This window comes from Gopherus evgoodei, chromosome 2 (assembly GCF_007399415.2).
Source record: "Gopherus evgoodei ecotype Sinaloan lineage chromosome 2, rGopEvg1_v1.p, whole genome shotgun sequence".
In the NCBI taxonomy this organism is placed as follows: Eukaryota; Metazoa; Chordata; order Testudines; family Testudinidae; genus Gopherus; species Gopherus evgoodei.
In genome coordinates this window covers 115,107,356-115,134,192 of record NC_044323.1, presented here as the reverse complement: position 1 = coordinate 115,134,192, position 26,837 = coordinate 115,107,356, and the positions used below count along the sequence as shown (strand labels likewise).

Here is a 26,837-nt window from a genome sequence, read left to right as displayed (position 1 = left end):
CTTGGCTCCCACCTTTCTTCTGTCCCGCTATGCTTCCCTTCCTCGCCCTGCTTCATTCCTAGCTCTCCTACTTCCTTAGCCCTTCCTCGCCCAGCTCCACTCTCTGCTGCCCGGTGTTGCAACTTTAGTACTCATATTTTTTGCCCCAGCCGGAGCAGCAGCTGTGAGCCACCTCTGCTCTGCTGTTTCCTGGAGGAAATAGGACCCAGCAGTGAGGGACACATTGGGCATGTAAACTAAAGGAGGAGGGAGAGGCAGGGGTCGGGTCAGGGTGAGCTGTTTCCAAGAATCCTGACTGGCCCCTCTGCACAACAGCCACAGACTATCCCTTTTCCTTATCACAGTATATCTCAGAGCTGTAAGATCATAGAGCCTTGATGCAGGAAGCAGTGCACTAAGGATCTAATTGCCTGGCCCAGCCCCAGCGGAACTGAAGGAGCACTCTGGCTGGCTGGACAAGATAGCCTTCTGAAAATCAAGGCATTGCACTTTGCCTGGGTGGTCCACCAGTGACCTACCTTGAATGTGGGAAAACAATTTTTCCTGGGTCTGTAAATTGGACCCACCCAATGTACTTTAAGCTCTTAAAAATAGGCAACTGTAATTCAAGAGATATGAGATTCCTATCAACTGTGTGTCTGCCTCCCCTTAAAAAAACACTGTTTCAGGATGTGGCTGAAACAGTCAATCTTATTTAATTAAAAAAATATTTTTGTTTGACTCCCTGAGAGAATTGCACATACATTGATTCAGAAGATTTATTAGTAAGTTAAGGACAATTCAGCAAAATTGCCCCTTGGACGCTGGAGGCAAGGGCTGTACTTCGCTTTGCAGAGAGAGAAAAAAATCTTCCTTTCTGGTGTATAATCCATTAGAATTGAGATTACAAAGATTAAACAAGTCCCTCAGTAAGTCTGAAATTGGGTTTTTTTCTAAAAGTAATACTAAAACTCATAATAGTTTGAGAGTTATGCAGAAATGTACATAGTCCTTTCTGCCAGCCCTTGCCAGTGCAGCCAAGTCCAACTGCAAGGAGATTCAAATTGCAAATGCAGTGTCTCATCTGCTAATGCTCTACCTAAAGATCTATTTCTTGCTGTCTTTCTCACACACACAGGGATAGGGGAAAAGGTGACCCCTGTTCTTGCGAGAGTGAGTTAGTCACATATACTTCTGATGCAAGGTTTTTAGACACAGTTGGGAAGGGCAGCTCCACAGAATTTGAGCAAATTCTAATGTAGAAGGAAGTAATTTCTTCAGGTTGTCCAGCAAACTACGTGAAAGGAGATTGTATTGTTCAGTCTCCCAGCATTTTGCATGAGGAAAAATTTCTACAATCATCCAATTATTGTTTAAAATATGTTTAAGTTTAGTTTGGCTGATTTTATGTTTTTGCGGTAATGAAGATATCCCAATCCCATTCTAAAGTCAGGATTTCCTCTACTGTTGGAAAAATCTAATTTGGGACGGTAGCTTTGGTCAATGCTGCTGTTTGTCCCTAGTAAAGTTTACAGTTTGTCTCTAGTTTTTGAATGTTTGTAAGAAGGGGCTTATGAAAAACTGGCATAACAGCTTTTGCACAGTTCAAAACACATTGCTGGGTGAGATGGATATATTTTTGGCTTGCATCCTCCATATGCAATTAATCTTATTTGTCATGCAGTTTGAGGGACTTTCAGATCAAATCCTAATAGCCCATGGGGATTTGGTGTAGTGTTTTTAAGTCTTTCCTGACCTCCTTTGGTGCTTGTGGATGCAGTTTTATTGCATCTTCTATTAGAGTTCTCAAGTTCTCTTGAGAAAGCTTTACAAAATTACAAAGACCCTTTGCTAGCCATTGCAGGTGGGACCCATTTGTAGGCAATGGGGAGGAGTGGAAAGCAATAGAATCATATACTTTAAGGTCAGAAGGGACCATTATGATCATCTAGTCTGACCTCCTGCACAGTGCAGGCTACTGAATCTCGCCCACCCACTCCTGTATCAAACCTGTATCTCAGCCATTGAAGTCCTCATAGTCCATTACAGCCTTCTCTCCAAATCCTGTTTGTTGCAGAAGTCTCTCTGGTGGGCCTGGGCTCTTCAACTGTTGTGTGTAGCCTGGGAAGGAACTGCTGTCTGTGGTCTGCTCATCTCAAGTCTGAGCAGATTGAACATTGGAAAGTTGTACTAGCAGATGGATGTAAACACCAGTGAGAAGTTTGCCTGCAGCCTGGCTACGGTACTGTGGGGGAACCGTGGCATACTGAGGAAGGGAGGAATTCAAGATGCTGTTTGGAAGCACTGAGTTCTCTGCACATTAGCGCCTGCCATCTGTATCTGTCATGAGATCTTTACCCATCCACTGGTATCGGGCTCCTAGTTTCAGGAACGAATGGGAGAAAGTAAACACTCCCCAAGCCTCAGTGAAACAGATGGATAGGAAGGAAAAATCTGAGAGTGGGAATTTGTGAAGTTTCCAGCCCTCTTCATGGGATAACTCAGGCTGATGCAGCGTGAGGCCCAATAAGTGAAATGATCAGTTAACAGAGCTAACGTAACAAAGAAACAAATGGAGAACTATGGGTATGTCTGCACTGTCCCTGGGAGTGAGCCTCCCAGCAGGGTAGACAGACTGAGCTAGTGCGCTAAAAATAGCAGTATGGAGATTGTAGCTTGGGCTGCAGCTCTGACTTTCAGACCTCCCTGACTCCCTGTATTTGAGAGCCAGCGCGCCAAGCCCAAGCTACAATGTCCACACACATATTTTTAGCATACTAGCTCAAGTCCTACTAGTGTGAGGCTGTCAACCCAAGCTAGGAGGCTCTCTCCCAGCTGCGGTGTAGACATATCCTAAAAGGTTATTAGGAGAGGAGAAATAATATGCAAAAATACAAGGTAACCAGCTCTAAAGAAAAGGCTGAACTTAACAGCCCCAAGCACAAAAGAAAAAGTTAATGACTTGCTTTCCCGAGACTCAAAATGTTTAGATACGACCCTTTTGTGACGCATTTGCCTGTGTATCCTTTTTCTCCAGCTGCTGACTTTTCAAAGCTGATAGCGAAACATACATTGTTGAGCAAGACCTGACCTCGAGCTGACTAAGATCTTTCCAGTTCTGATTTTATTGTTTTTATGATATAAGGAAAGCTTAAAATTCTGGGGCTTTCACTCATTCTCTGACAGCTAAGTTTGCCTTTTTTGTCATTTGAACTACCGATTGCTATTTCTTCATCTCGTAGGCTTAGAGAACCGGGACTTTTTTTATATACTATCCTTTCTGAATTTCCATTCAGAGATGGATACTGTAAGATATATCACTATTTTCTCATAGTTCTTTGAGTGGATTTTCAGCATACTTACAGAAATAGTATTTCTGTTATTCTTTTTTCTGAAATTCTGTGTGGGGATTCCCAAGGAGGATGTGAACATTCTCTCCAGAGAGGGTTTTTCAGATGTGCCAGTTGCTTCTGTTTATATTTATCATGTGTTTTATATAATCTGTTTTGTGGCTAATAAAGCAACTATTTCACTTTCTCTTCTTGAGGTCAAAGAGCTTTGTAATGCCATTAGGTATCTTTCTGGAAATTATAAAGTAATTAATCAGCATTTTAGTTCCTGCAAAGGTTCATCAGATATTGTTTAATAAACAGATGCCATTTTAGGTGGAAAGCAGCTAAGAGGCTGTGGCTGATCAGGTTGTTGTTTTTTTTCCCCCCTGTTCTTTTTTTTTTTTTTAAATACTTCTCTTGAGGCCCTTTTTGTTCTAACGAATCTTGCATAGCTTCAAGTAAAAATGAATGATTGTTTACCACTGCAGTTTGGGACCTAATGTAACTGATCTTAATCAAGCTATGTGTCTTAAATTAGCCCCTCACTCTGGGATATGAGCATGAGTCTTATTTACTGTTCTAGAATTCTCTAACTATGCTGCTAGCTGCAGCCAATTAACTGAATCTGTATTACAATGCATTGCTGCATGGTGGGCCAGATTCTGATTGGCCCCTACATGGGTGGATAGTGGTTGAGATAGTGCACGGAGCCTCCTCTCCCTTTGCCTGGATAAGGGGCAGGCAGAATTCCAGTCCCTGTGCTTTGAGGAGCACAGACCTGGTCCATCTTGCCCCAAAGAGGGAATACAAGAGGTGGTGGCAGGGCTATCTTACCTCCACAGACATTGGACAAAAGAGCCAGTTGGCTGCCCAGAGGTAAATAAGTTCCACTCTACAAAGAGGTGCAGTAACAGGTTTGCAGCCTATGCCCCTGCCCACGAGGCATTTTGGTGCTGCCCCCACCCATACCGGGGAGCAGAGCCATATCCCCCTGTCCTATGCACTGTGCCTAAAGGTCAGAATCCTGGCTTGCATTAGCACTGTGGCAGTGTACTGCATGCTGTAGGATAGTTGCAGGAAAGGTGTAAATGAACTCTGCTGAACTTGCTGCAGTCCTAGCGGTGCACTTTTTTAAATATATTCAATAAAACCAATATTTTGACAATCAACCTTTCTTCCCATTAGACAATAACCAATTTTGAAAAGGCTGTTAGCTATTCCGTTACCAAAGTCTGCTAGAGCTATTAGCTCTGATGACAGTATAAGGTGTGGCTAGGCTACACAGCAACCGTGAGCGTGCCTCCCAGCGTGGGTAGACAGCTGTGTGCCAGCTCTGCGAAAGCTAGTGGGATAAAAATAGCAGTGTGGCCATGGGGGCCTAAGCAGCAGCTCAAACAAGCCACCTGAGTACACACCCAGAGGTTGGGTGGATTATAATTGGGCGGCTATGCTGCCATGGCCACTCTGTTTTTGTTTTTGTCTATGTCTACCTGCCCTGGGAAGCACTTTCCCAGCTTCTGAAAGTGTGGGGTGCACTGCGGGGCCAGGACAGCCCGTACAGGGGATGAAGAGGGAGCACCACACTTCCAGCCCCACTCCGCCCCCAGCCTTACTCCAGGCCCAGCTCCATCCTCACTCCCTCTCTGCTCCCAGATCAGCTTCAACCCCAACCACAGCTCCACTGCCCCCTGCTCTGCCCCCAGCCACAGCTTCACTCTGCCCCCTGCTCTGACCTCAGACCAGCTCTGGCCCCAGCCACAACTCCACAGCACCAACTGCTCTGGCCCCAGCCCATTCTGCTGTCATTCCCTCCCCATCCCCAGTTCTGCCCCCATCTCTGCCTTCAGCCCAGACTCCTCTGCTGAGGAAGCCTGTGCAGTAATGGAGGGAGGTCACAGACAGCTTGCATTAGTGGTAAGAAGAGGCATGACTGTAGAAGTTTGAGCACCATTGAGGTAGACAATACCCTGTGTTGATCTCAGCCACTCTCTAATATGGGTTACAGTATTATAGGGGGAAGGATCTGGGACCTATTGGAATGCCATCACAAGGGAAGGGATTGTTTTGGGCTGTTACAGATTTTAAAGGAATCATAGATTTGTGTTTATTTCTTGTGGAAGGCACCCAGATTCTACAGTGATGAACAATGTTATAAAAACCTAGTTAGACAGGGAGCTGGAGCCCATCAGAAGGTCATGTAGATGGGAGGAGGCTCCTTATCTATACTGATCCAAATCAGAGAAAAAGGACTGAGGGTTGAGTAAAGCTTCAGGCAAGTTATTAACTCTTTGAACCATTTTGCCCTGCCCTACTATACATTTTCCCTGTTAACAGCTAACCTGTAACTAGATCAAAATAACCTTTTCACCTGCTGGTTTTATAAATCAGTGAAGACTAAAGACATACTTGTACATGGGACACTTACAAAACTGCTAACATGTCTGGACTGGACAGTGTAATTCTAGTTAAAAACAACAGTAAGAATAAATCGAAGAGACCTTGTTGTTTTGTTGTGGAAAGCCAGGTTCCTACATGAATTCCTTCAATACTTTTCTTGGTATTTTGGTATATGGTTATGACCAGCAACTTGCCTTTCCTTCTGCAGAAGGATTTTCAGTTTTCTCTAGTGCCACCCCATAGTTACAGGTTGTATTTTTGACACGCAAAGTAACTTCACAGCAGCAAATACTTATTTGAAATGTTGACCATTGTATTACTAAGAATGTTTTTAATAGCTTTAGTTTTGAAAATTCAAAAGAATGTAAGCATTTAAGACTAAGAAATACTTAGAACATAGTGGATATAAGATTAGTTGAATTAAACCTCAGAGACATCTTCTAAATTTTTAAAATAAAAATCTTGAATATTTGAGTTGAGAAGGCAACATTGCTGGGACAAGATAGGATGTCTAATAAGATAGAGAGAACTAGATTTCTGAACATATATATACTGTATAGTAAGAATTACATTGATCATACTATAGTGTGTTTTTTATGGTACAGCCTGAAAGTGTATAATATTCAGGAAGGCAGGTGTGGTGATACAGAGATGTCCCTGCATGGTTTCATACTTTAAGCTGATGAATCAGTTTAGTATCCATTATTCCTGAGCACTATTCATCAAGTCTGACTCAGACTTTAAAGGTCAACTATAAGTCACTAGGTTTTTAAGAAAAATGCAATATTTCATGTAAAATTTAAATAATGCTGTATTTGTCAGTATTTCCCCCCACCTTCACCCTTCATTGAATAAAACAGATGCCATTGATTTTCACTCCTGCTCACTCAAGAATCGGTAATTTTTAACCACACAGTTGTAACTAAATTTGTGATATGTTCTACCGTTACCGTGGCACATGAATAAGAAGCATGAAAAAGCTGACATTATTTATTCTTCATATGAATACAAACACAAAAGGTCAAACCTGCAGTTCTTAATCATTCCACATTCCATAGTGTTAACAGGACTTTCATCAGATTATAGGCTGAGTAAGGACAGCAAAATTCGTCCCATATTATTTTAAAATTTTCATACAGTCCTCAAGCAGTAGCTATAGTGAATGTTTTGATGGTATATTTTAAAATGATGATCTGTTTTAAGTGACTATGTTGACTGTGTTTTCAGTGCTCAAGCTTTGTGTTTAACAGGTTTCTATTTTCTTTAATAGCTTGCATCAGCCAGTTTAATGCAATGAGATGGAGAAGTTCGTTTAAAAAATTGAGTGAATAATTAGTAGCTTACTGGGAAAATTATACTTGAAAGGTACTGAACAGATGATAAAACCTATTTTGGAGACTTGATAAACCAGGTGGGTTTCTTACAGACTGGATACAAGGCAGACTCTGGCAAAGGATTTAATAGTCTGTTTTGTCTTTGAAAACAGTTTGTTTTGGCTGGGTTTAAAAGTGAAGCTGGCAAGTAGGGAGAGCAGCACATCTTTCACACAGGATGGGTTTTTTTTTCTCATGACAGCTAATAGGAATGCATTTGGCAATACCAATGCTGGCTTCTTTCAAAGATTAAAACAAAAAACCTTTCATGTGTGAATAACATGTTACAGGCATGAGAATTAGTGCTATATCTCATGTTGTTTTATTATGTAGAGTGTTGGAAAGGATTTAGTTTGCCTACCTAAGCTAAAGGAGACTGGAGAATGGAGGTCTGCAGTTTGCTTCAGGAAATTTCTGATTTCATCAGTGTGTGAATGGCCCCACCTCGTCCTTGCCCCTCTCCACTGTCTTTGGGATGCAGAGAATGCTTAGGGGCAGGGCAGTGGAACATGCTGGCTAAGGCACCTGGACAAGGATGAGAAGATGTTTTATTTGCAAAAGGGTTGGGGTGAGGAGAGGAGAGGTTAACAGGACATGTGCCTAACAGCACCTTGAATGCTTTGTAAATTTTGTGTATTATCTGTTTGTCTTGTCTATGTAGGTCTCAATCCTGCAATTGGTAATGCGAGAATAGATTCCTGTGCCTACAAGTGGCCCAGATAAAGTCAATGGGTTTCTGCCCAGGTGCAGCAACTGCCTGCATGCTAACTGCTGTAAGATTGAAGCCTTAGGTTGTGACCTTTTCAGGGCTTGGCATTTGTCTTCCTATGTGTTTGTATAATACCTAGACAGATCTTGATTGGTGTCTCTGGACATCAACAAGAATTATTTTTAAAAATTAGAAATAGATTGAAAATTCCATCTCAAAATGATTGAGATTAAAATTGGAATGTTTTAAAACTAATTTGGAGATAATAGTTGAAAGTCTGTTTGGAAGCCCTGATGTACCCTTGTCTTTACTCCAGTCACCTTCCTTTCACCAAAAGGCAGAAGCACAGAGAAGAAGGTGACAGTGAAAAAGTAGGAAGAGGAGGAGGAAAAGGAAAGGAAGGGGAAAGTTAAGTTATGAAGAACGAATAATAGTAAACAATAATGAGATGCACACTCAACAAACCAAAGTAGTCATATTATCGTGGCAGATGTCACAAGGTCGTACTGTTACACATAATCTTCCAAGTTCTTTTACTTAGTGTGTGAGCAAATGTTCGTTCTTGGAAAGACATGGTGTGGTGTTAGTTTTTTGTTATGCAGTGTTCTCTGTAGAACCAGTGGTCTGGGAGAGGGAGCTGTGTGAGCAGCAGGAGGGTTTGTTCTCTGCTTTTGGTCTCTGATATCAGAGTCAATTCTTGGGGTAGTGTTGCTCCCTGGTAACCAGGCACTGGTGTTAGGCTGAGATCCCTGAGAGAAGGGGCTGCCCTGCCTGCTGTTAGACCACCTGTGCTCCAGAAGTGTGCATATATGTATGTATAGCGGAGGAGCAGCACTGAAGTCAGAATGTGATATAGGTGTTGGAAGAAGAGACATCAAAATGAACTTCTCTCACTTGATCATTGTCATTCTCTCCTCACTGCACTAAGTTGTCTGTCCACCTTTTGCTATATTATATCTAAATGTAGGGGGATAAACATGTACAAGTTCACAAGATTAGACCATTATGCTTTGAGCCAGGGCTTAAATTCTCCCCGAGTATTTCCTGGAGCCCCGGGCTCAGGGCTTCAGCCCCTTGGAGTGTGCCGGGCTCTGGGTTTCTGTTCACAGGATGCACCGAGGCTCTGGCGGGTTTGAAAATATTTACTGGAGCTCTGCTCTGGGTGGCTCCAACTGAATTTAAACCCTGCTCTGAACCTGCAAACATCTACATGTGGAATTTTACTCTTTGGTTGCCACTGAGAGACAATACCTAGCTCTTATATAGCCCATCACCAGTAGATCTCAAAGTGCTTTACAAATACAGATCTGGAAGTGAAATGCCTAAGTTTGCACAGAAGGCTGGGGTAGAGACAGGAACAGAATCCAGAATCTCCTGATTCCCTGCCTGATACCTTTCCATTGGACCAAATTACCAGAATGTGTTGATTTGTGAATAGCCAGGTGCTTGGACAGCAACTCTTCCACTGTTCCTTTCCTAACAAGAAAACACTTGTAACCCTATTTTAAGAAGCTTTCAGTTTTCTCAAACTTTAGCCATTTCTTCAAAGTAGGTTAATTTAGCATTTATGTGTACTGCTAGATCAGGCTGGGATGGAGAGTATAGCAGGAGGGACTTAGCTAATCAGAGATAAATCAGTGGAATGTAAGCCAGCTGGGAGCTCCATGTTTCTGGAATGCTTAGGTACCATGAAGATTCTGTCACAGAAACAATGCATTTTTGAGAGCAGGAGGAGGAAGAAAGAAAAAGGCAATATAACCTCAGTTCTGATTACTCCTCCATCTCTCTTGTAAACTAGAGAATGAAGTTAAACTGGCAGTGCTCCAGAGTAAAGTTCTTTTCACTTTTTATAATTAAATGGAAAGTTTCAACATGTATAGTTTCTTCAGCATGTACATCATTCACGTAGTAAGTTAATTGACATGCAGCAGAATCTGTGTTTTATCTAAATAGTAGTCTGCTTTTTAGTTTGTGTGCATTTTGTTATGAGCGTGTTTAATGTAAATGGTCAAATTCATCTCTGGTGTATATCAGTGGGCTTCAGTAGAGTTTCACCAGAGATTAATTTGTTGTTACTATTGCTCCTACAACGTGCAAGGAGATGTTCAAACACAAAAAAGTGTATAGTCTCGGTCCTGAGTAAATGGGACTTTAGCTCCTAACAAGTTTGTCAATAAAATTAACTGAAGCATAATATAATGTTATAAGAAAACTACTAACTACAGTTATTGAATTCAGATGTTTATTTCCTCCCCTGCTTTACAAAAGGGAGTCCTTAGCAAAATTTAAACTTGATATACCTCTTCTAAAAAAGTGTAGATTTATGGTTGCCTTCCTTTCACCACTCTAACAGAGGAAAGAAATTTTTTTAAAAAATCCTTATCCCTTGAATCTCATTTCTCCTTATTCACCCCATTATTTCCCTCATGATTTTTCTGTGTTAGTGAATATAGAGATGACAGTAGAAGGGATAAGAGCATAGCCTGCCCTTCAGCGGGTCCAGTAATTCCAAGATCATTGCATTCAAACATAGGATGGTTCAGTGTAGGAACACCGAATTGGAACATATTTTTTTGGATTGTATTACGGCTGGGGGAGGAGTAGCACTCTACTGGGTGGATTTTGGCAGGTGGTGAATGGATTCAGGTTGGAGTGCATTTATCTTCTTAAAGGCTCCTCCTTCTAAAGAATCCCTTTGGAAACCTGAACCAATGCAGTGGCTCCCACAGGGTTTTATGATCAGGAAAGGTTTTTATTCAGTTCAAAGTTGGGCGCTTGGTAGGAGTTGAACAAAACCACATAGGCACAAGTAATGCCAAAGAATGAGGCATAGGTAGGAGACGCATGTCATTGTCTGGGGGTTAGGATGTGGATGGGTAAGGGGAACGTGTCACTGCATGTCAGTCGTGGGAACATGTCATTGGCTGGTGGTGGATGGCAGTATATGTCACTGGCTGGGAGTGTGCTTGTTTCTCTCCCACTTTGCTCAGTGGCCTTCCCACTTCTCCCCTGGCTCTGACTCCTAATTCTCCTTGGCATTCTTGCTTCTCCCCTCCCTCCGCAACGACGTCTGGTGTCTTCTCCCTAAACTCAGGTTTGACTCTTTGATGAGCCCAGTGCTTTGTTTCCTTGTTGGTCTGATTATTGAATTTTCCCACTAGTATCCAGTGGATTATTTACAGGTGTTGGGACACCCTATGCTTCATTTGTGGTGATGGAGGACAAATTCCATAATCAGACAAGGAATTATGCACTGGGATCCAACACAAAGACAGTTGTTTTCTAAAGTGAGCATTATGGTAGCAAGAGGATAGAGGTAAAGAGGGAAAGTAGAAAGTTACAATGAAATGAATCAGAACAGAACATATGGTTTTAGTGTAATCTGCTGAGACACTGGAACTACTCTACCAAATCATGACTGCCCTTGACAAACAGACATTTATTCTCCTTCTTGACGCTGGCAAGTTCCCACAGTCTTTCTCATCCCAAATTAAAACATGAGTTACACAAGAAGGAAAACGCAGTAGCTACATACAGATAACATGCTAAACAAATGCCTTCAGTAACCAACTGATGTCATGACAATTACTCTAAACCACCTTATACATAAAACCATATTAAAAAAACTAAACAGCTATGTGATAGGAACATTTAGGATGCATGGTTAAACACTCAGAAGTCATGAGATGCCAAAGGAGAGGTTGTGTACTCAACCTGAGCTCTGTCCAATGTATTTGTATGATCTGGTCTCTCTAACAATGCATAGTGTGACCAAGTAGCCTAATGGTGTTGAGCAGAGAGGGGGGATATATGACAAAGTCAGGCCGGACAGCTGCAAGAGGGTGTGGGAAGTCAGATATGTTAGCCCTATAAGCTGAGAAGGGGTTACCTCAGGTCAATTATGAACACCTGGATCCAGTTAAGGGCTGCCTGAGATCTTTTAAAACCAGGAGGGGGAGAGAGACAAGCTGCTACCAGGCTAGTGGCTTCAGGGAAGTAAGCTTCTCCAGGAGGGAAGGCTGTGCTCCTCCCCATAGGGGAAGCAGACAAGTCTGAGTGCCTGCTAGAGGAAGGACTGACACCCCAGGGCAGGCTACAGGGCGACTCGCAGCCCCAGTGAGGAGACAGGGGAAGGTATCACCCTTTGTTTTTATGTGTATGGGACTATTTCCCTTTTGTTTGGTGGAGAATCACCCCATAGGCCTACCCTGAGGCCTACCTAGGAAATATGGCCAAAGGAGCACAGAAGGGGGGAGGACAAATGCTGCCCAGAGTGAGTTGGGGCTGATTTACCCCAGCCCCACCATTGCCAGAGGGGGAAGTGCTTGGTCTGGTGAGACAAAGGAAGTGACTTGCCACAATAGTAACTTCATTAAAAATTTTCTACAGCCTTAGATACACGTGACATCGTCTAGGGTTTTGTGTATGCCAGAGAAACAGAGACTAAGATGCACAGTGAATGGGACAAGGGTTCTTGTGAGCCCTTGCCTTACTCACTGCATACCTTTCAACCTGTAGAAAAATAGTAAGGTATTATATCATTATGTGATTGCATTGTGATGCAGATGCAGAAAGGGGCAGAGGTAACGTTGCAGGCACTCAGCCTTGGCAATTCCTAAATTTTGCATATGCCAGACAAACAACATCCAAGATGTGAGCCTGAGACAAGACCTCATGCATACCACATAGGTATATATTGGCTGAGACAAGGGATTTTCTCAACCTCCAGTTCGTGCCTCTGCATTAGCTATTTCATAGTACATAGAGATATTTACATATTTGAGTCTACATTCCTGCAGGGCTGCCCGGGGGCGGGGGGGGGGGCAAGTGCAGCAATTTGCCCCAGGCCCCGCAGGGGCCCGTGAGCCCTGGCCAATAATCCCTTCCCTGGCTAGAGGCGGTGGCGGTCTGGGTCTTCGGCAGTGCTTCAGCAGCGGGCCCTCACTCGCTCTGAGGTCTTCGGCGTCACTTTGGCGGCGGGTCCTTCAGTGCTGCCAAAGACGCGGAGTGAGTGAAGGACCTGCTGCCGCCGAAGACTCGGAGCACTGCCCGGTGAGTACAAGTGCTGCAGCAGGTGGCATCTTTTTTTTATGTCCGCTCCCCTGCTTTGCCCCGGCCCCCTGAATCCTCTGGGCGGCCCTGCATTCCTGCCCTCTCAAATCTTGGGGTGTTGACTGACTATATTTTTCTTCACTTACTGGCCAAAATGGTGTTATACTATGTGAACTCACTAGTGTGGAATGATTATTGCCTTCTCCCTCAGAGGTAGCGTTAATTTAGTGGTGTGTCAAGTGGTTCTTGTATGTACCCCAGTCATGTCTGAGTTCCTTGTGAATGAATGGGGGTATTAGAGAAACGTATGTCATTCTCACATTGCTACTTGTTCACTCCAAAAGGTGTACGGTTTGCCATGCTAGATCAAACCTGTGGCCCATCCAGCCCAGCGCTCTGCCTCTGGCAATAGCTAATGCCCCTGCTTCAAAAGAAAACAAAAAGCCTCATAATACACCTCAGCAGTTGTGCAAAGAAGTTGTACATTCTCATTGAAGCTATTTATTTCAGAATGACTTATCCTTCTTCCTGAAACAAAAAGAAAATAGCTATATGTTTTCTCTAACATTATGAATGATCATTTTTACTTTATTTATTTGCATTGGAATAGAGCCAAAAGGCCCCAATTGGGATTGAGGCCCCAGCATACTGTACAAACAAACGAAGGCACGGTCCTTGACCTTAAATCCATACAATTTAAATAGGTAGGCTTGACCTGTGTGTGTGCCATTTTAAAGTAACCCTTAATCCCTAAATGAAAGACCTTTTTCTTTGGCAAACAGTTTGATTAACAGTCCTTTTAGTTATTAGAAAATTCCTCCCTCAAGGTGCTTTCCATTCCTGATGTGTTCCCAAGCATCTTTGCAGACAATTCTTGACTTGACAACAGTTCCACTTTTCAAATTATTTGAAAAACAATACTTTTCACATGCCTTTCTCTCTTTCCATGTGTAGTCGTCGCTCTAGGTCAGCTGCACACAATTCCAAGTAATACTTACTATTTTTTATTAAAACTGGAATAAATGGAGGCCTTCCAAGAGGCAAGCTCCTCATTTTGTGTGCATGTGGGAGGAGGGGGAGGGAGAGCGAAGAGGGCTGTACAGGATATGAAGGATATCTAATGCATCATTTTGAATATTTTAGCTGTTGCAGTTTTATAATTTGATTTCCATTGCCCCATTTACAGCAGCATTCTTGTAGCTGTCCTGCCTTCCTTAATCTTCACAAAGAGGGAGGAGTTGCTTTCAGAGCTTTTTATCCAGATGAATCCAAAATACTTTCTAAATTCCAGTCAGTCTTCGTCTCTCTTATGCGCCTGCTCACTTATGTGTGTGAACATGCTCATTCAGGCTCAACAACTGATTCCTGGTCAGATTACCAGGCCACCAGACCAGCTATGCTATGCAATATTGCTTAGTGGAATCATAGAACATGTAGGATCTGATTGCTGCAGTGAGTTGCGTTAATCAATCAACTTTGTGCATGGATCTTAATTGAGAGAGTAATGAGAGTGTGCTTAGAGCACTCCTGCTGTCATAGAAAATGTTAGGGGTCCAGGACATAAAGCTTTCTGTGTAAACTCCTGAGAGCTTGGTGCCATTTCTCCAAGTTCCAATGCTGGCAGGATTGCTCATGGAACATCTTATCTCCTGCTGTTCTGCTTTTCCCCCATACAGACCAAGAGCAAGAGCAGGATTTTGCCCTATATATAAGGGCTTGCCCATAGACAAAAGTCACACCAGTAAAAGGTTGGTTGGCATAGTGGTACCCGCAAATCTGTTTTGGTGGAGTGCACTGTACCGATGCGTGTGTCAGTGCTTATGTCTATGTGACAGCGCGCTGTGTCACTGGAAGTGTGGTGTTCTCCCTGAGATCTATACTGCTTGCAGGCTCTCTGCTTTAATGGAAACTTCTGTTGTGTCTTGTGGGATAACCTCTAGCATAGAGAATCTGGAAATGTGGAATAAAATGCCAGAATTCCGTTTAATCTATCCCATAATTCACCTCTTTGTTGTGCCTATTTCTGAACAACACATTGGAAACATGGATGAGGACTGCGCTGCTCCAGTTCATTAGGAGAGAGAGATACTTTTCACAGGGAAGGGGAAATTTATGTAACTGCTGAATCATTGCCAATATTGGCCAAGGAAGGCTTGTTTGTGATCTTACAATCACTGCTTGTAAATTATAAGAAAACTAAGTATCACCTTTAATTAATTATCCATTTAAAGTCAGAAATAGGACAGGCATAATATACCAATGAGTATGTCAGTTATCTTTTTAGTTTGTCAAGTGACTAGATTTTAAGTACTAAGTGCTAAACTGTAAGCCACTGAAAATTTGGTTTCACTTTGGCAACTTGTCATGTGCTTGCTTCTAATTTGCATTTAAATGTACACATTTATATGCAAATAAACACACACAAGCACAATAGTTGCTTGTATCTTCTTTGCTGGATGACTAGAAATTGCTTGTTAATTGAATTTACAGGAGATGAAAACAAAACAGCAAGACATTCACTATGTTGTTAGAAAGGAAAGGACATGGGGCCTGATTCTCCACAGTGTTGTACAGCTCTCTTGGCTCCAGTGCGATTACGTTGGTGTAAAACTACTGTAACAAGTGTAGCACAGTGAAGAATCGGGCCCTTGGGCTCTGGCCTGTTAGAATCATTAGTCTTAGTGGGCAGTACCTCCATATCTTAAAATAAATCACAACAAAGCAGGGGTTGTGAACTGTTAGGAGACCATACAAATTGTGCGACCGTCATGTCTGACTTTGGAAGCTACAACTTTGGGCTTGTCTACATCAGAAAGTTGCAGCGCTGGTGAGGGAGTTACAGCGCTGCAACTTTGAAGGTGTACACATCTGCAGGGCACCACCAGCGCTGCAACTCCCTGTTTGCAGCGCTGGCCGTACTCCCGTTTTGTCTCGGGTGTAGAGGATCCAGCGCTGGTGATCCAGTGCTGGTAATCCAATGTAGACAGTTACCAGCGCTTTTCTTGACCTCCGTGGAAGGAGGAAGCCTCTGGTAATCAAGCTGGTTTCCTTTCCCAGTTTGCTCTCTCGGTCCCGGAATCCCGAGCAAGCAGGTCTCCTTCCCCGCGGTTTGCTGGCTGGCTCCGGGACCGAGAGAGCAAACCGCGGCGTTCCCGGTTTGCTCTCTCGGTCCCGGAACCCCGAGCAAGCAGGTCTCCTTCCCTGCGGTTTGCTGGCTGGCTCCGGGACCGAGAGAGCAAACCGCGGCGAAGCTGGTTTCCTTTCCCGGTTTGCTCTCTCGGTCCCGGAACCCCCCTTGAAGCCGCCCAACAGCGCTGCAGTGTGGCCACATCTAACACCACTTGCAGCGCTGGTTGCTGTAAGTGTGGCCACTCTGCAGCGCTGGCCCTATACAGCTGTACTAATACAGCTGTAACAACCAGCGCTGCAAAATTTTAGATGTAGACATGGCCTTTAGCTGTTCTTTTCATGTTTTTATCTGCATAATGATTTCTTTAGCTGCAGCTGTAGGATTCACTTCGTCTCTTCTGAGTCTGCACCAGCTCTCATTTCAGTTTGGGCAGAGGTCCCTCCATTTGTTCTTCACCCAAGCTTAAAGCTGTACAAACGCCTGCAACTAGATGGTGTTTGATGAACATCAGTTGTCCCACATGGGCTGTATAAGAGGAAGCCTTTATTCTCTTTCAACTGACTAATTCCTTGGTCTTCACAACAGGTCCATTAGCAATGCTGTTGTTCTCTTGTTTACATACTGACATTGGCGATGGGATAAGGAGGAAGGGCTAAGTAGAGTTCCCAGGCTTTGTAATGAGCTAATGCTTCTTACAGGATGTTAACTGCAGTATGCTCTGTTTTAATCAAACTCAGTTCAAGTGTTGCTGTTTAAACATCTGTAGAATAAATTGAAGAAAAGAGTTAATATAAAACCATAGTACATATACAACCTTTAAAGTGACCTATTGTATTAATTTAGTCCAACCAAAAATACTTCTGAACTTTTTTCCTAAACATGATTTTCTTACTGGGTTGCTGCAGACTTCCTCTTCATTTATTAGTTTAATTATTATTAAAAATATGGCCAGTGCATGGTGTGTGTGAGAGAGGGAGAGGTTTTTAGGACAATGTTCAGACCCTCTCAAGTAAGATTATTGTAGCTGAGATGCCATTAAGGTATACTAATATTTTTAGGACTATTGACAAGTCTTAGGGTACGTCTACACTACAGGATAAATTCAAATTAGCTTAAACCGATTTTATAAAACAGATATTATAAAGTCGATTGTGCGCGTCCACACTAGGCACATTAATTTGGTGGTGTGCGTCCGTGGTCCGAGGCTAGCGTCGATTTCTCGAGCGGTGCACTGTGGGTAGCTACTGTAAAAGAATGAGGCCAATAACGTCGATTTGCGTCCACACTAACTCTAAATCGATACAGTAATATCGATTTTAGCGTTACTCCTCTCGTTTTGTAGGAGTACAAAAATCGATTTAAAGAGCCCTTTAAATCGATATAAAGAGCAGTAGTGTGGACAGGTGCAGCGTTAAATCGATTTAACGCTGTTAAAATCGGTTTAACAGCGTAGTGTGGACCAGGCCTCTGTCACTGCTCTAAATCCAACCAGTTCAATTAGAAACAAAGTTAAACAGGAAGAGAAGCTTCCTGTTTTGTTTTGTTTTTTTTTAAATCTTCCATGATTAAAGGAAAAAGAGTAAAGTTGAGAGAATGAAATAATTATTTCTTCACCCACATACAGTGCGCAGGATGACAACAAAGCTTCCTATCCTGGCGGCTGTCCTGTCATATAACTATCTGATAAACTGGAAAAGCTGCCCCAGGAAGAGGGGCAGTAGCAGACAGTTCAAAAAGGTTCAGTGGAATTGTTTTTTAAACACTGTTATAGCAATTCTGACTGATGATTTACAGATTTTTAGACACATTGGAAAACAGTGTTTTCTAGACTAGGTCCTTGCTAGACTACTAGCCAATCTCTAGACAGGGATGCAGAAAAGGACCTAGGGATATAGGGCAGATAAGGCCAGGACTAAAGCTGGCTGGAAAAAGAGCGGGACATACTTTCATCAGAATTTGCCAAGTCGTCAAAATTAAAATGTCTTGCAGAGACTGTTAGATTCTGGTGGAGTTCCAGTGGAATCTAGGCTGGAACCTGGCCTGCCAGGCACGTTTATGTCTGAAACCTGCCTGATTTCCTGCCAGCTTACCCATGAGGCTTCCAGGATCTATGGCTCAAGCTCAAGCAGCTGTTAGGTGGGACTGCCCCAGAGCCAGGCTCCAGTCGTTTTCACAGAGACTTTCAAAAATTTTGGTTTTCGTTCCTAATTGGAACAAAACCAGATTTCAAAATATCTAAATCCTCTGCAAAATAGAATTAACTCCCCCTTGGGGCTCCCCACCCCACCTCTAGCCAGGACCCAGAATCAGGTAAAAAGTCAGCCATAAACAGACTTGCATTGTTAAAGGGACCTAAAACATCATGGCCACCTCCAGGGGACCAGCTGACAAGGGGGTGTGGCCAGTGGCGAGGCAGATCAGGAATATATTAGTTAAATATATTTTTCAGGCAGCCTGTTTTGAACATTCTATGGAGCTTGAGCTGGCGCCCTCATGTCCAAACTCCTGAGGGATGGCAGCGTACAGACATTACTCTGCCATAGCAGCCCGTGAATGCTCCCTGGAGTGCAGCACACACCCCATTGAAGGTGAATGAAGACACTAGTTTAGAATACAATTTGAATTGTGGTCTTTCTCTTCTTCATCTCCCACGTCTGGCTGTTTGATACAAAGAGAGACTCATTTTCCCTGCTCTGAGGGAAAAGAGATGCTGGTAACTCAATGGGGAGCACAGAGTGGTTTGGTGGTTCCCACATCTCCAGTCCAATTGTTAACACTTACTGCATTGTGTTGCATGTATCATGTGGTAGAGAAAATTCCTGCAGCTCTATGTAAACAGGTGGCCTTCCCAGCTGTCACTAAAACAAAATTCACATGCTATTTAGAGTCAGAACTCACCCCCTTTCCTAGGGCATGGCTTTATTAACAAATTAATGCAAAATAAACAATATAAACTCTAGCACAAACCACCTCCTCATGTAACAGAGCACATACAGCGGCATTGTATTGTTCATCTGTAAAGACTCATTGAATTGAAATGAGAAACTGGATGAGAAATTAAACCAAAATCTCTTCACACCATCTTGAGTTGGATTTTTGACATGTCTTGGTACTTTTTTTAAAAGGGTAGGGGATAACACAGAGTCTTGGCCAAACGGTCTTCTAAACAAAGTGCATTCTAATGCCTAAGGTGATTGATGAGTTGTTGAACTTGTGCAGTCTTCTTTGTTGGCTGTGTTGCGTGCTATCAGAGTGTAATTATTAAATACTTTGAAAAGTGCTTTGTCAGGGACATTGTGCATTGCACGATCTTGATAATATCTTCCCTGCCTTGTTGTGTGCAGGTGTGCTGGATTGATGAGGGCTGAACCCCCAGCACATCCATGCACAAGGGAAGGATATAAATTTAGCCCTTCACTGAACAGTGAACTAGCATCCTGGCTACAGTGCCTCATGAGACTCTGTGATCCGAGTGGGTATTGGTTGATGACTTGGGGGTGTGGCTAAGGCTTGGTCTACACTACAGAGTTAGGTCAATGTAAGGCAGCTTATGTTGACCTAATTATATCAGTGTCTACACTAGAATGCTGCTTCCACCGAAGTAAGTGTCCTGCTATGTTGATGTAATTAGGGTGACACAGTGTCCATGTAGAAATTGCGTTACTTACATTGGCTACTGGCTCTCATTCTTGTCAGTTTCATGACTGCCACTGCTGATTAGGCTCTATGCTGTAAAATTGAGCCCATCAGTGGGCTCACAGCTGCATGCCAGCCGAGCTGTCAGTTGGGTGGCAGGCTCACAGCTGGAGCCCCCTGTGACACTGCACTCCATAATGTTTTATGGAAATATGCCTATGAGTGTGAATATAACGTAACTGGAATATGTTTTTATGCAAAAGGTCTCCTGTAAGGTATCATTACAAAGCTTATAATCTACTGTGTGGTCATCCTATATGTATGTATGTATCATACTTGTATATGAAATTAGAAATATAAAGTGTAACTCTGAGGTCCTACTGTAATTATGCAAAGTGTGGGCCATTGATGGTGGTTTAGAATATTGATGGCTCCCTTTGACTAGGACAGTTGGTTGTAAGTGGTCTGTTTACTGGCAAACCTTCCTGGGTGTGTGCGGGCCAGCCCTGGAAGAATGAAGGCTGGGTCTCACAGGACATGTGACCATGTCACCTGATACTGGAATCCATCTTAAACCTGGTGCTTTTCCATTTAGAAGGAGGGGTGGGTCTCAGAGAGACAAAAGATTCCCACCTTGTGCCAAACCTATAAAAGGGGTGGAACAGAACAAAGGGGGTCCCTGTCATGAGACAGCCCCTGCTTTTCACCTAAGATGCATGCTGGAACTAACAAGGACTGTACCAGAGGAAAGGATGGGATCCAGACTAGGAAGGAGTCTAGTCTGTGAAAGAAGCTTATTGGAACATCTGAGGGTGGGGGTTACCCGTATTCAATTTCTTAACGTATTGGGCTTAGACCTTTGTGGTTTGTTTTATTTTGCTTGGTAACTTACTTTGTTCTGTCTGTTATTACTTGAAACCACTTAAATCCTACTTTTTTATACTTAATAAAATCATGTTTGTTAATTAATAAAGTGTAAGTGATTAATATCTGGGGGAGCAAACCGCTGTGCGTATCTTTCTATCAGTGATATAGAGGGCAGACAATTTGAGTTTATCCTATATACATTTTATACAGAGTAAAATGGATTTATTTGGGGTTTGGATCCCATTGGGAACTGTGTGTCTGGGTGCTGGAGATAGGTGACCTGCTGAGTAGTTTTTGGTTTGGGGGCATGGATCAGATCTGGGTCTGTGTTGCAGCAGGCTAGCATGTGTGGCTCAACAAGGCAGGGTTCTGGAGTCCCAAGCTGGCAGGGAAAATGGGCTCAGAAGTAGCTTCAGCACGTCAGGTGACAGTCCCAATGGGGTCTCTGACCGAACCCGTCACACCCCCAGCACCCTGGGGTGACAGCTGGAACTATGAGCCCAGTGCAGGGCTCAATTTCACAGCATGGAGCCTACCAGCAGTTAAATGTATATTCTTGTCAGTTTCATGGCTCCAGTTCTGAGCCAGAAGCAGCCCTGAAACTCACAAGAATGTCAAATTCACTGCTGGTAGGTTCCATGCTGTGAAATTGAGCCCTGCGCTTGGTTCACAGCTCTGGCTATTGCCCCAGAGCAGTTGGGAGGCTCCAGCTATGAGCCCTGCACAGCTGTCAGTGCCCCACAGCATCCCAATTCAGTCTGTATAAGCACTCCTGGTAAGGATGCACACCACCGGCAGAAGGAGGGCAGTATGGACACCAACAGCCAATTGAATTACTGCAGTGTCTGTAGGTCGACTTAATTTTGTAGTGTAGACAAGTCCTAAGTCACCAGCAAATATGCTGTCCTCTTTTAAAACAACTTGTATCCTCTATTCTGTCCATGGGCTTCTGCTGGGGAATTTACAGGCTCCAACACAGCTTTGGCTTCTGGGTAGAGAGTTATTCAAAGTCGATGGCCCTCCTGGTAGAAAACCTATTGTTCTGCTAGGGTAGAGCCATTCAGTGTGGATGGCCCTCGATTGCTCTGTCACAGCTTTCTAGAAATAGTCCCTCCACTGGATATGTCTACACTACCCGTACAACAGTGGCACAGCTTCAGCTCTTGCAGCTACATTTTGTAGTGTAGACACTTACTACAGCATCAGAAGGGATTTTTCTGTCACTGTAGTAAATCCACCCCTTCCAGGGGTGGTAGCAAGGTTGATAGAAGAATTCAGCTTCTTCTCCAGTGGGCTTAGGTCGACCTAACTACATTACACAAGGCATGAAACCTTTCACAGCCCTGAGTAATGTAGCTAGGTATACCTACATTTTAGGTATAGCCCAGTAAGGGTCAAGTACTTGCTGCAAAATAAACCACCCTGAATGTTGCATTCAAAGTAGAGGTTGAAATATAATATGATGTTCACAAAATGGAATTCATAATTTGACACAGACATATTCCCTCTTTCCCCTCTCTTCCCCATTTGTCTCACATCCTCATATGCTAAACAGTGGTTGGCCATTGTGTGGGTGAACAAACCTGTATTCTCCTTTGCTCCCTCTCTACAGAGGCCAACCATAGTTGTGGTACTTGCACTCCATTGTGTGTAAGGTCACAGCAGGGCTAGCAGCTCCATGTTCATCTTCTAAGGGCTGACACAACAGCAGTCTGAGACAAAGTGCCTACTGGAGGTGGTACACCAGATAAGGAATGTGCAGAGGATTTAAGTAGAAAGGTTAACTGATTGGAGCTCTTCCCACAAAAATGATCAGCAGTGAAATATTTAACCACGTTGACATATAAACTGCTATAATCAGATTCCCAAGTTACGTCCATCAAGATGAACTAACGTAGTTCATGGCTCACTGAGCTATTGCTTCAGACTGTCTGCAAACTTAAAAAAACACTGCCTCAGTTTACACTGTTGCTTTCACAACCAAATCAGCTAGAAATTTAATTTTATTTTTGGCAGCTTTGATTCTGAAGCACAATTCTGTAGTCAGGGCAGGATACTGAGGCAAATTCTGCAGCTGAAGAATCATGGAATACATGAGGCTGTGGTTACAAATGTTTTATCAGGCCCCAAATTCTCAGCTGTAAAAATAAGCTCAGTCTCTTGAACAGTATTAAACAAGTGCAAATAAATTCAGGATCCCTTCAGTGTTCATGCATGTCCTTCATTTTCAGACCCCTGTAGTCCAAATTTATTCAGAGTTTTTTTCCAGTTTTTGAGATGATACAGAAATGTTTCAAACAGAACTCTTTCTCCAGAAAGAAAGAGTAGTTGTTTCTCAAAGTCTCATATCAAGAAATGTCTTGTCCAATCAATTTCTAATGTTCAAAATTAATATAATATATATATCTTAATTAGAAAATAAAAATCTACACTGTGCTGAGACTAAGCATGAGAAATGTCATGCCAAAAGCAGGTTTTTGGAGAAAGTACGGTCTAAATTCGGGCTTAGAATGGGAGTTATCTTTCTTTCTTGACTATGGAGTCACTTCTGAATCCGTAGGTAATATGTAACCATTTGTATATGTATGTATACATTTTATATGTGCTTGCATGCATACTGTAGAATTGTTCATTCTAGCAGCAGTTCATTTTATAGCAAAAAATGAGCTATATCATCGACACTATTTATACAAAAATGTGTAAGTCATCTACATATTTCCCTTTAATGTTAAGATTTTTAATATCTGTGTACCAATTTTCTGAATTGACTGTATTGTCAAGAGTTCTCCTTAACAAAACTTTATTGCACAGGACAAAATCCTGTTATCAGAACAATATTGCCGAGTGGGGAAAAATGCATCAAGTCAAGCGGAATGGGGTTCGAATCTCTGTGTGTACAAAGGAGGTGGCTTATCAGGATCACAGTAGGGTCAAAGGTGCTCAGTTTGTACTAAGCAGAAATTTGTCAATGTTAGCTGAAGCTAGGCAAAGGGGCAACATTAGGGGAACAAACTGGTGGAATCATGGTGAAAAAAGCAGCCAGATGAGGGATAAAAATACCATTTGAACAAGTGCCCTTGTGCCTAGGATAGGGGAAGAGCCTCACACTGCCAGGCATGCTCAGCAGCCCATATGGAGTCCCACAGTCTGGACAGGCTCTGTGCTTGTGGTGCACAAGAATTGAGGCCCTCCTCAGCTGCAGCAGTCAGTGCCTGTGCCGCAGCTAGTCAGTTCACCCCTAAAGGCTGTGAGAGACTCCACAACCCAGGGCAGGACCTAGGGAGGGAATGCTTCTTCCCTATTACTCCCCATGGGGGTGGGGTCTCCTTGCTAATCTGATAACAGAAGAAACAGTGGGGTTGAGTGGCCTCATCTATAGATCTGGCTGCCAGCTCCAAAAGGGAGTAATTGTCCTCCCCTGACTGTATTTTTATTGTTGGTGCCCCGTTTTGAAATTGAATTTTTGTTTTAATCCAGGCTTGATTATTTCCACCAGAAATAGTAGGCAAGGTATTTCCTCAGGAAATTCTGTACCTAAAAAAGGACATTCCTGTATATGTACTGAGATTCTTAAAGAAAAGCATTCTTTCACTACATGCAGGCACTCCTCACAGAGCTACTAGAGCAGGACTGCACAACTCCTAAAGCAGCGAAGGCCACATTACTCCAAAGAAAACAGCTGAGAGCCGAAACCCCCGGCCCCACGGAAACACCACTCCCCCAGGACCTCCCGGCCCGGCGGAAACACCCCTCCCCAGCACCACCCAGCCCTGCAGAAACAAACCCTCATTCCCCAGCGCTGCCCCACCAAAACAGCTGTGGGCCAAAAAGGAAGGTTGGGGGTGGAGAAGTGATACTTGATTTTAAATCAACCAGGGGCTCCCAGCTGAAGAAATGACTGGGAGCCCTCAGGGTCAAATTAAAGGGCCTGGGGCTCCAGCGGCTGGGGCAGAGATTTAAAGGGCCCAAAGCTCCTGCTGCTGAGAGGAGCCCGAGCCCTTTAAATCCCAGCCCCAGCCCATCCGCTGGAGCCGCGACCGGGATTCAAAGGGCTCTGGGCTGCCTGCAGCTGCGGGGAGCCCTGAGCCCTTTAAATCTCAGCCACCGCCAGGATTCAAAGGGCTCTGGGCTGCCTGTGGCGGCGGGGAGCCCTGAGCTCTTTAAATCTCAGCCGCGGCCGGGAATCTCTGCGGGCAGCCCAGAGCCCTTTGAATCCCGGCTGTGGCTGGGATTAAAAGGGCTCTGGGCTCCCTGCCGCTGCGGGGAGCCCAGAGCCTTTGAATCCCATTCGCGGCTGGCAGGGCTGGCCTTAGAAAGTGCAGGGCCCAATTCAAACATTTTCGGTGGGGCCCCAGCAGGGATGACTGAAAAAAAAAACGTAAAAAAAAGCCTTTCATTTCTTAGCAACCGGTTCCTATAAAAAGTTCTGCCACAGTATGTGTTTTTTGTACCAATAGGGTTACCATACGTCCATATTTTCCTCCCGGATGGTGATTTAAGAACCAAAAAGCCTGACATGTCCGGGAAAATACAGATGTATGTTAACCCTACCTAAAGTTCTTTGTTAAAAATATGGGTCTGAACTAGAAATGAGCTCCGCCACTCCCTGAGGGTGTGCTAGAGTGCACATGTGTGGGTCCTAGCTGCTCCCTGCCCACCTCATTGAAGCAGGTGTGCAGGGTTACTTCCCTGGGAACTGAAAGGCACTAGTGGACATGGGGCTGGCTGGAGGTGGCGGGGGGGGGGATTGGAAGTAGGGTCTGGCTGCAAGCTGGGCAAGGGGTGTGAGGCAGGCTGGAAACAGGGGATATGAGGTGGGCTGGCTGGCTTCAGGCAGGGCCACAGGAGGGGTGCGGCATGGGTTGGCAGGGCTAGAGACAAAGGAGTGTGGGACTGGCTGGCTTCAGGCAGGGGGATGCGGCAGGAGTTGGCTGGAGACAGGGCAGGGGGTGCAGGGCTGGTGCGGACAGGGCAGGTGGTACGGCAGGGGCTGGCTGGAGACAGGGCAGAGGGTGCAGGGCTGGCCGGAGACGGGCTGGTGCAGGGCTGGCTGCAGACAGGAACTGGTGCAGGCCGGGCAGTGGGTGCGGGGCTGGTGCAGGTACAGGGAGTACAGTCCATCCTGTATAGTGAGTGCCCCCTCCTCCTCCCTCCACCACTGGGGTAGCAGCAGCAGCCCAGGGCCCAGGGGCTATTTAAAGGGCCCGGGGCTCTCCTGCTTCCACTGCCCCAGCCCTGTAAATAGCCATGGGAACCCTGGGGAAGCGGTGGAGCTCCGGTGGCTATTTAAAGGGCTGGGGCAGTAGAAGCAACGGGAGCCTCAGACTTTTTAAATAGCCCCCAGAGCCTCACAGCCCTATCCCAGGGCTCCAGCAGTGGTGCTCTGGTGGCAATTTAAAGGGCCTGCTGGGAGCCCCAGGCCTTTTAAATTGCCCCTGGGGGAAGCTGGGCCACCCCGGTACAGCGCACTGGCTTTTGCCAGTACAACCTACTGGGGCTTGGGCATGCGCCCCTCTTAGGGGCGGGCCCGATTCAGGGGAATTTGTTGAATTGGCCTAAAGCCGGCCCTGGCGGCTGGGATTTAAAGGGGTCTGGGCTCCCCGTGGCTGCGGGCAGCCCAGAGCCCTATGAATCCAGCCTGGGGCTGAGATTTAAAGGGCTCAGGGCTCCCCGCCACTGCCGGCAGCGCAGAGCCTTTTGAATCTCGGCCACGGGTGAGATTTAAAGAGCTCTGGGCTCCCCACGGCTGCGGGCAGCTCAGAGCCTTTTGAATTCCAGCGGCGGCTGGGATTTACAGGGCTCTGGGCTCCCGGTGGTTGCGGGCAGCCAAGAGCCCTTTGATTCCCAGCCACGGGCCGCACAGTGAACCTCCGCGGGCCGCATGTTGTGCAGGCCTGTACTAGAGAGTTGCTATCACAGTGTTTATACTATGTTGTTATAAACATAAGGTGGTATTTCAAATTTGTTCATAAATGTTATGTCATGATAGATATCTATCTCTTTGTGTGTGTGTTTGTATATATATTTATATATTATATATCAATATATAAAAAGATTTGGAGTATGTCATTTTATGGGTGCTGTCTTCTATTCTCTTTACCAAAAATACATGTAAAAAATGTGCTTCAGAGGCTAAATGCAAGTGAAGACCTTTTTGCAAAACATGATTTCAGAATAGAGACTAACTTGTTGGAAGCATTAAGAAATGCACTTTGACTGAAGTTTGGTGTGCCAGCATTTTCATATTTTGGATAAATGACTGAACTTGTGTGAAGTTGTTTCAACTAAATCTGATTCTAAGAAATGTTGAGCTTCATTGAAGTTTAAACAGAGCTGAATGGGGTTTAAATTACAGAAGTTTG

General features: G+C 44.2%; 1 protein-coding gene across 7 annotated transcripts in view; it reads left to right on the top strand.

The window, feature by feature from the left end:
* The window catches only part of PLEKHG4B (pleckstrin homology and RhoGEF domain containing G4B), a 213,438-nt gene that overhangs the window by 86,013 nt on the left and 100,588 nt on the right, over nt 1–26,837 (top strand). The gene's annotated exons all lie outside the window — the stretch shown is intronic.